The sequence below is a fragment of the Octopus sinensis genome, linkage group LG1 (assembly GCF_006345805.1).
Source record: "Octopus sinensis linkage group LG1, ASM634580v1, whole genome shotgun sequence".
NCBI lineage: Eukaryota > Metazoa > Mollusca > Cephalopoda > Octopoda > Octopodidae > Octopus > Octopus sinensis.
This window is the reverse complement of record NC_042997.1, coordinates 98841641-98851848: the sequence shown is the minus strand read 5'-3', so window position 1 is coordinate 98851848 and position 10208 is coordinate 98841641. Positions and strand designations below refer to the sequence as shown.

Sequence of the window (10208 nt, the reverse complement as noted above, 5' to 3'; positions counted from 1 at the left end):
GCGCGCATGATCTCAGATCAGGTCACTTGCTATGCAAGTACATCTCCTTAATACACACACACACACACACACACACACACACACACATATATATATATATATATATATAAGTAGTTTTAGAGACAGAAACAACTGCAACTCAATCAACACTGAAAGATTTTATACCCGATCACTCCATAAAATGTTAAAAATTAAATATTATACTACCTATATCTATTCTGAATCTCGTCTTTTAAACGGAAAATACGGGATTCAGAATAGATATAGGTAGTATAATATTTAATATTTTACATTTTATGGAGCGGTCGGGTATAAAATCTTTCGTTGTTTATTGAGTTGAAGGTGGTTCTGTCTCTAAAACTGCTTTTATATATACGAATTAAACATGGAGAGATGTTCATTTTAGTAAATCTAATTTGAATGTATTTTTCCTGTGTATCTGAAATAATATTCATTAATAATAATAATAATAATAATAATAATAATAATAATAATAATAATTATAATAAATGCCCTGATGCAATACCAGGCAGTGGCTTTCATGGCTTCTGATCTTAACTGATTGGAAGTGTTATCATGTACTTTGTTTTGTCTTGGTATAAAAGATGGGCTACAGCAAATATTCTGCTCAATACCACAGATTTGCTTGTCAGTTGTTTGACCATAACCAGTTGAGCATGTCCCTTAGTGGCTGACGATATGTACATCTCTGATCATGAGCAGAAGTAGTGGGGGAGCATCATAGCCGTGTGTTGAGAGGGATTGTTTGGGGTTTGAATAATTCACCTCTGGAAACATGGGTGTTTCGTTCAACATCCTTAAACAACCCTTATTCAGGGACCTTTTGAGCAGGATGGGTTACTCGACCAGAAGAAAATTCTAACTGGGCCCCACCTGCAAGGTCATGTGCTGTTTATATTGATATGAGATCACCATGTCGCGCACATAGGGTTGTGATGCATGTGCCTGGTGTACCCTTATCAGACGGGTAGTCATGATAGGTATACTGGGCTTCGTATATTTTATCCCAGTGTCACTTTGATGGTATGCACTGCTCTCTCACTCAATAATAATAATAATAATAATAATGATAATAATAATAATAATAATAATAATAATAATAATAATAATAATGAGAACAACAACAACAACAACACAATAATAATAATAATAATAATAATAATAATAATAATAACAACAACAACAACAACAACAACAACAGCAATAATAATAATAATAATAATAATAATAATAATAATAATAATAATAATAATAATAATGTTCGTCCTTCGGGTTCGAAGATGACCATTGACATCATTTGGTGGAATTGCTGCTATGAGACCGGAGGTGGCTGGTGAGGCCTATCCGGTCAAGAAAGTCCCTCCCACAGGTGGGGCAGAAGTGGGTAGGGGCTGTGCTATTGGTGCAGGTGGTTCTGGCTTTCCGCATCTGGCGTTTCTGTTCTGCTAACTGAATCCGTCTCTCCTCGGCTGTCTTTGCTCCTGTGGTAATTGCGCTGCGCCAGGATGAGCAGTCGGCAGCAAGTGTCTCCCAAGTCTCTGTGCCGATGGAGAAGTCCTTGAGAGAGACTTTGAGACTGTCCTTGAAGCGCTTCTTCTGCCCTCCGACTTTGCGTTTGCCCTGGCTGAGTTCACCGTAGAAGAGCTGTTTTGGGATGCGTGTGTCGGACATGCGGGAGACGTGGCCTGCCCATCTCAGCTGGGCCTTGCGCATGATCGTGATGGTGCTAGGGAGATCTGCCTGCTTCAGAACTTCCGTGTCTGGGACTTTGTCCAGCCAGCGGATGTGAAGGAGGTTCCGAAGACATCTGAGGTGGAAGTGGTTTATCTGGCGCTCGTGCCTTCGGCAAGCAGTCCGCGTCTCGCAGCCGTATAGTAGGGTGGTAAGCACGACTGCCCGGTAGACTTTCAGCTTGGTGTTGAGGCTGATTCCTCTCCGCTCCCAGACTTTCTTTCGCAGTCTCCCAAACGCGGTGCTTGCCTTGGAGATTCTGTTGATGATTTCAACATCTATGTTGGCATTGCAGGAGAGAGTGCTGCCCAGGTAGGTGAAGTTTTCCACAGCTCGTAGGATCCGTCCGTTTACCTTCATCTGAGGCTCATGGTATTGTTTGCCGGGGGCTGGCTGAAACATCACTTCGGTTTTCTTGACACTGATGGTGAGACCAAAGTTGTCACAGGCTGATGAGAACATGTCCATCCCGAGCTGCATTTCCTGCTCATCTTTTGCGTTAAGGGCGCAGTCGTCAGCAAAGAGAAAGTCTCTGACGACTGTCTCCCTCACCTATGTGACGGCCTGCAATCTTCTGGAGTTGAAAAATTTCCCGTCCGTCCTGTACTTGATGTCGATACCGGACTTGCAGTCCCTGAAGGCGTCGGACAGCATTGTCGAGAACATGATGCTGAACAGTGTTGGGGCCAGGACACAGCCCTGCCTGACTCCGTTGGTCACCTGGAAGACTTCAGATGAGTTGCCGTCTTCAAGGACTCTGGCTGTCATTCCGTCGTGGAACTGGCGGACAATTGCAATAACTTTGCTGGGGCAACCAAATTTTCCCATGACCTTCCAGAGTCCCTCCCGACTGACTGTATCGAAAGCCCTGGTGAGGTAAACAAAGGTCATGCAGGGGTCAAGGTGCTGCTCCATGCATTTCTCCTGGAGCTGGCGGGCGGCGAATATCATGTCAGTGGTCCCTCGACCCGCGCGGAAGCCACACTGGCTCTCAGGGAGAAGGCCTTGCTCCAAGTGTTCCAGAAGGCGGTCAAGCAGGACTCGGGCTAGGATCTTGCCTGCTATGGACAAGAGGGAGATTCCTCGGTGGCTGTCGCAGGACTGCCGATCTCCTTTCCGCTTATAAATGTGGACGATTGTTGCCTCCCGGAAATCTTGAGGGAGTTGTTCTCTGTCCCACATCGACTGGAACAGGCTGGTGAGTTGACTGATCAGACAGTTTTTCTAAATCAGTGACGTTAAATATTATTATTTGCAGAGGGTCTCCTTCATCGAAAACCGGTGTTTACCATGCGTTGACGAGAGGCAATTACCTTGAAACTATAGTCCGTATGTATCACTTAGGTTTTTGAGGGAGGATGACCTCCCTTTGCAAATAACACAAGGGCACTGAAATTTTGTGTCTAAGGCCAGCTGGTGACGTTGATCTCCTGGGGCTAAAAGCATCAGTAACACCCCACCCCCAGTGGCTAGCCACATTCAGATGGCTAGCCACATTCAGATGGCTAGTACACTTTACGTTATATATATATATATATATATATATATATATGTGTGTGTGTGTGTGTGTGTGTGTGTGTGGTGTGTGTGTGTGGAAGAGAAAGAGAGAGAGCAGAAAGTGCACACCCACCGATCAGGTGCAGGGCCCGCACAGGCAAACTCGCTCACACAGATTACTGTTATCTGTCAAAATAGATAAGCGAAGTAGGTTTTCAGGAAAACAAAGCCTTAAAGTCAACAGAATTTTTAAAAGTTCATCAGAAATAGAACACCCTTAAGTAAGTAGGCCAGCTACCGCTTGCCGAAACTCAGGTTTCGGCATCCGGTGGCTGGTCTACCTACACCCTTAAGTACTTTTCCAAATAAACCCATTTAAAATGTTTAGCTGAAAAACCTTACACACACACACACACACACACACACACACACACACACACACACACACACACACACACAGACACACACACACACACAAGCACACGAAAACGCCCCCACACACAACCACACGCACACAAACAAACGCTCACACACACATACACATACATATAAGTACTTTTAGAGTCAGAACCAACTGCAACTCGATCAACTCTGAAAGATTTTATATCCGACCACTCCATAAAATGTTAAATATTAAATCTTATATAAACTATATCTATTCTGAATCCCGTATTTTCCGTTTAAAAGACGGGATTCTGAATACATATAGGTAGTATAATATTGAATATTTAACATTTTATGGAGCGGTCTTTTTCCTGGGTATGATTGATTGATTGATTCTAGTTTCAGCTTATGAGCTGTGGCCATGCTGGGGCACCGCCGTATCTGAAGTAATATTCATAATAATAACAATAATAATAATAATAATAATAATAATAATAATAATAATAATAATAATAATAATAATAATAATAACAATAATAATAATAATAATAATAATAATAATAATAATAATAATAATAATAATAATAATAAAAATAATAATAATAATAATAATAATAATAATAACAACAACAATAATAAAAATAATAATAATGATAATAATAATAAAGTCAAAGTCAACAATTCAGTGATGACATCAGAATGCAATTTGGCCTCGATAAGTGTGCAAAAGCTATCTTTATCAAAGGTAAAATGACAGAAACATCTAACGTTAACCTTGGCCAGCAGAATGTCATAAAAGAATTAGACCCAGCGGAGAACTACAAGTATCTGGGGGTAATTGAAGGAGACGGAATAAGGCATTCAGAGATGAAGGAAAGGATCAGGAGAGAATGTTATCGCAGAGTAAGAGCAATACTCAAGACAGAGCTGAATGCGAGAAACAGGATCGAAGCGATCAATGCTTTAGCCATACCAGTCGTGACTTACAGTTTCAATATCGTTAACTGGTCAATTATTGAAATATGTAATCTTGACAGAAAAATACGGAAACTGTTGACAATGCATAGAATGCACCACCCTAAGGCAGATACAGAACGACTTTATTTGCCAAGAAAAGAGGGAGGCCGTGGACTTTTACAACTGGCAATAACAATGAAGATTGCTACAATTGGCCTAGACACCTACCTGAAAAACTCTGAGGACTGGATGTTAAAACTTGTCTCAAAACATGAAAACAAGAAAGCATCATACTCAGTAACAAAACAGGCAAAGGAATATCTAAGTGAATTCCGAATACAACAAATTTCGGAATTAGAGATAGACATACAAGAAACAGGCACAGAAAAAGCTAAGCGCATGAAAACCCGTGCTAAATCTGCGGCCTTAGATATTCTGAATGATAAATGGCAAGAAAAACCTCTCTATGACAAATACCCAAAGAGAGCGAATAATGCAGATGTTGACAAAGCCCTGACCCATCAATGGCTAAAGGCCTCTGGCTTAAAATCTGAAACAGAGGGGTTTATCATAGCAGCTCAAGATCAATGCCTACCAACAAGAAACTACCAGGCCAACATATTAAAGATAAGCAGCAGTCCAACGTGTCGTGTATGCCGACAACAAAATGAAACCATTGATCTTGTGGTCTCCAAGTGCAGTCTTCTAGCGCCTACAGAGTATCTCAACAGGCACGATAGAGCTGCACAATATATTCACTGGGTAATCTGCAAAAACCTGGATTTGCCTCATGAAAAAAACTTGTGGGAACACAAACCACCCCCAGTGCTTGAAAATGACCACATCTCACTCCTCTGGAACTTCACCATTCAAAGTGACAGAAAGATAGATGCAAATAGGCCAGACATCATATTGAAAGACTTCAAACAAAGAACATACCTCCTCATTGATATGACTGTCCCAATCGATATAAACGTATCTGTCAAGACCTACCAAAAACTGAGCAAATATAAAGATCTTGAAATAGAAATCAGCAAAATGTGGAACCTGAAGACTAAAACAATACCTGTTGTCACAGGTGCCCTGGGAATGATAGCAAAAGGGGCTTATAGCTACCTAACTCAGATAACAACAACGTGAACTCCCAACCTGTTGTCTCTTGAGGTCTCCGGGTGAGAGTTGGAGCCAACTTGTACAAATATAAAGCAAAAGTGAAACATATGATAATAATAATAATAATAATAATAATAATAATAATAATAATAATAATAATAATGATAATAATAATTATTATTATTATTATCATTATCATTATAATTATATATATATTTATATATATTATATTCTATCATTTACTTTATATATAGGTAGAGAGAGAGCAGAGTGAGCACACCTACCGATCACGTGCAGGGCCCGCACACACAAACTCGCTCACACAGATTAATGTTATCTGTCCAAATAGATAAGGGCAGTAGTTTTTCAGGAAAACAAAACCTCAAAGTCAACAGATTTTACAACGTTCATCAGAAATAAAACATACCTATTTCTTTACCCTTAGGTAAATAGGCCAGCCACCGGTTGCCGAAACTCTGGTTTCGGCATACGGTGGCTGGTCTACCTACACCCTTAAGTGCTTTTCCAAATAAATTCATTCAAAATGTTTAGCTGAAAAACCTTACACACACACACACACACACACACACACACACACACACACACACACACACACACACAAACACACACACACACACACACACACACACACACACACTCACACACACATACACACACACTAATACACACACGCAGAAACACACACACACACACGCACGCACAACCACTTGTGCGCGCGCGATGACAATCGTTACAAATATAAACGAATAAGTAACGACACCGATTAGGCTTGTATTTCACATAGAAAATATCTTGTCAACGGAACGGAAGATACGCCTCCGCCCACTCATATGCACATGCAACTTTCTTTCCAGAATTGCAAAATGCCATATACACACACACATACACACGCAGGACCCATATACACCCCAGTGAGAGAGAGAGAGAAAGGAGGGAGAGGGAGAGAGAAAAAGAGATAGGGAGGTGGAGGTGGGAGAATATATGTATTTCAAGGCAGTGAACGCCTTTTTCTTTTTGTAGTTTCTAAGTTAAAAAGTTGTTGTTTTTTTCTCACGGTGGAAGGAAAGAAGAGATAAAAGAAAATGTTTTACCGCGCCAGGGTATTAAAATGATTATATGTATATTGTGAAGTGGAGTAAATATGTACCTTTTATGCTATTCTTTGTAATAAAACCTCGTTCCAGGGGGCGAATGAAAAGAATGAGACATTTTTTGAAGCACTTTATTAATGCAGCCTTTTGCGCATAAAGCCACATTTCTAAACAAATTGCACAAATAGATATGATGAAAAACGTATGGGTGCAGGTTTTTTCCACGCTGTGGGACAATCGCACATTACCTTTATTTTCTACCTTAAATACAATAAATTATAAAAGACTAAGTGTGCAAATGATACATAACATAAGCAATTCTCTTAAAAAGCATTTAACTACTACTGGGCATAGTAATTGACGCAGTGGTAAGTATAACAATGAAAATACCTACTTTATAAAAACAATTTTCAAGCATTACAATTTCATCAAAGCATCCTTGTTGAAATACATGTGTTTCACAACTAAAGGTTTTGCAAGGATTGTAACAATTGCTTCTTTGTCTGTAATTAAGAGATTAGGATTTTGTGACTCTTTAAAGGAAAGATAAGAACCAGACTCCTCAAAGCAGCACCTATAGTACTGAATCATCCATGAGTCCTCTACATCCTCATGTAAAAGTTTATCAACATAATAGTGTGGTGCCTTCTTCCCTAAAAATCTTACAATCACATAGCATCCCTTTTCTAGCTTCCCAATATATATGTCACTAGTGCCAGTGGTTCGCTCTGAATTTTCCTGGGATGGTAGCTTCAGATTCTGCTTCATCTTCCGAGCTTGGAATAAAGGCAGGGTCATCTGGTCCTTCAGAGGAATTGTCATCTAGGTCGATAGGTAGCTTCCTTTTTGGGCTTCGCTTTCTCTGAGATTGGAAGTCAGATGGACCTGGTGTAACATCATCCATGGAGATGCTTTTTCCTGGTGAAACGTGCATCATCTTTCCTCACCGAGCCGCCGCAGGTTTTTTGTCGAGGCTCCTTGAAGTTGCATTAGATGTTCAATAATAATCAGACTTACGAGATGTGATGACGATTCTGGCTTTGAATTCTTGCTAAGAATTTTCTGTCTGTTAAGTGAATAGAAGCATGTTGTTCGAAAGGCATTTACAGTATATTATTTTTTTGTGTTCCATTTTTGCCCAGGAGGGCGAATAGCAGCTTTGGGAAATGAATCTTTGGCAAGGTTGTGTAGAATTTTCCATCAACCATCTTCCACTCAGTATGAAACTTCCTCCATGCTGCTTTCATTGGTGCATAGAACGCAACATCACGTGGCTGCAGCAAATGAGTGCTATTGTAATAGCCCCACCTTATTGTAATAGAATATTACTGACTAATACTTTCATCTAGAGACATATAAATTAGTGTCAATCTACCTCAGGATATTTAACACAGATGTGCCAGAAATCAATGCTCTAGATCAATTTTATCATAGGTAGCTTACCCTTAGTGTTTTCATTTTCGGGACGTTCACTAGATCAGAATTTATTGCTATTCGATTTTCAAGCCTGCCCAAAGGTCTCTTAATGTCGCTCACCGGTATCGTTTTTTCACATCAAAATCACTGGAACAATCGTGAGCACATCAGTACCTATAAAGAAAAGACCAACATCACTACTGTATGTTATGACAATTTCTAAAAAATATTTCACATGGATGCACAGTTACCTCATGAGGCGCACATTTACCCCACCTCACGGTATATATATATAATATATATGTATATATATATATATATATATATATATATATCCGTAATAATGAAGGGTGAAATTAATTAATTTGGAAAAATTATCAATTACACCAAGTAGTCTTCGGCATGTAAAAGCCTCATTCGAGGAAAATTTAAGTAATACTAAGCAATAAGGGTTTAGCAACGAGTTGCCTTACCACATACCGAATTTAGAAATAGCAGTCAAAGGGTTATAGCTATTTCTTCTACTAAAAAGGGAGATCTCAGTAAAAACAGCATATATATATATACACTCTTGACCCAATGGTAAATAACAAATTCCATAAATACGTGATGTTCAATTTCATTTATTCATTCCAGTTATGAATGTTTAATACTTGAATGTTGTGAGTTAAAATCACCGGTTTTTTTTAAACATTATTTGTCTATTTATTAGCAAAGTCTCGTATAAAATAGTTTTTGGTTTTAATCTTGGAATTGGATGGTTTTAATTTACTGTCAGGTGACTTTTTGCCAACTTTATATATATGTGTGTGTGTGTGTGTGTGTGTTCATGAGTGTGTTTTAAGTGTGAGTGCCCCAACACATCTTCAATTTCCTAAACGTACACATTCTTACAGTTTCTTTTCCGTGTTTTAATTTGTGTATTAACTTTACTTTATATAGAAGATAATAATTTAAACACGGAGGAGGGTGGGGTAAACAAGTTTCAGCAATAAATTCGTTAAGTTATTTTCTGTAGTTATGTCCATTGTATTGTGAAGTGCTTGTTTCAGGGTGAAAAGTACCTCCTGTTTGGCACTAAGAAGTCTTTAGTATCCTGGCCGAGCCACCTGCAGAAGTTCTAGGGGTAGAGCCGAACCAACGGGCAGAAGATCTTGGGGTAGACTAAAAACAAATTAGTTCGATGATATTCGAAGCAATTCATCATGCTTGGAGATCCAGCCTTTGGAGGAGGTGTGTGAGGTGACTGTCCCTACGATCCTGCCCCCCGCATCAGTAGGTGTAAAACATGGAGATTGATGTATGGAAGCTTCTGAATGACATCATAATTTCGTGGTTTGTTGCTCGCGCCGGGGTAATAAAAAGAATTTATTTAACTCAATTCTTGCTAGCACTTGACCGTAATAATCAGAAGTTTTGCTTAAAGTGGTTCGATCGAAGAGAAATCTAATATTCTTATATCAATCATTGAGTTTAAATACCGAGAGGTTGATATATCTTTGTTCCTCTACATATGGCACGGTCTAGATTAGTTGTAAAGTTTATTCGATCTACTGTTGCAAGGGATGCTTTTTTGTTAATTTAAAGATAAAAGCCTTAACGGATTATTAAAAACTTCAATGCACTTAACTAGTATGTGGCTATTTGAGTCTTAACTGCGACGTTTCACTGATAACGTTGTGTATAGATCTGATCACGATCTTCGAAATTATTGTTTCATCTTTAAGGAAAAATCCTCCTGCTAAGCATATTTCACACCTTAATAGCTCAAGGATGTACAAAGCTTTATTTTCTTTTAAAGCTTGTATATGTATGTATGTATGTATGTATGTATGTTTGTATTTGTAGGAAAGCATATGTATTTTAGTCCATCAGACAACAGCAAACGATATCCATCCTCTGCAATCTTCTGCAAGAGATTTGGCATCGTCCCAGCTCAACTTCTCTCTGCAAATAGATACTTCAGAACTGTCCATG

At 39.2% G+C, this 10208-nt stretch overlaps 1 protein-coding gene across 7 annotated transcripts in view; it reads left to right on the top strand.

Moving 5' to 3' along the window:
• Positions 1–10208, top strand: part of LOC115215683 — a 376881-nt gene that overhangs the window by 364974 nt on the left and 1699 nt on the right. The gene's annotated exons all lie outside the window — the stretch shown is intronic.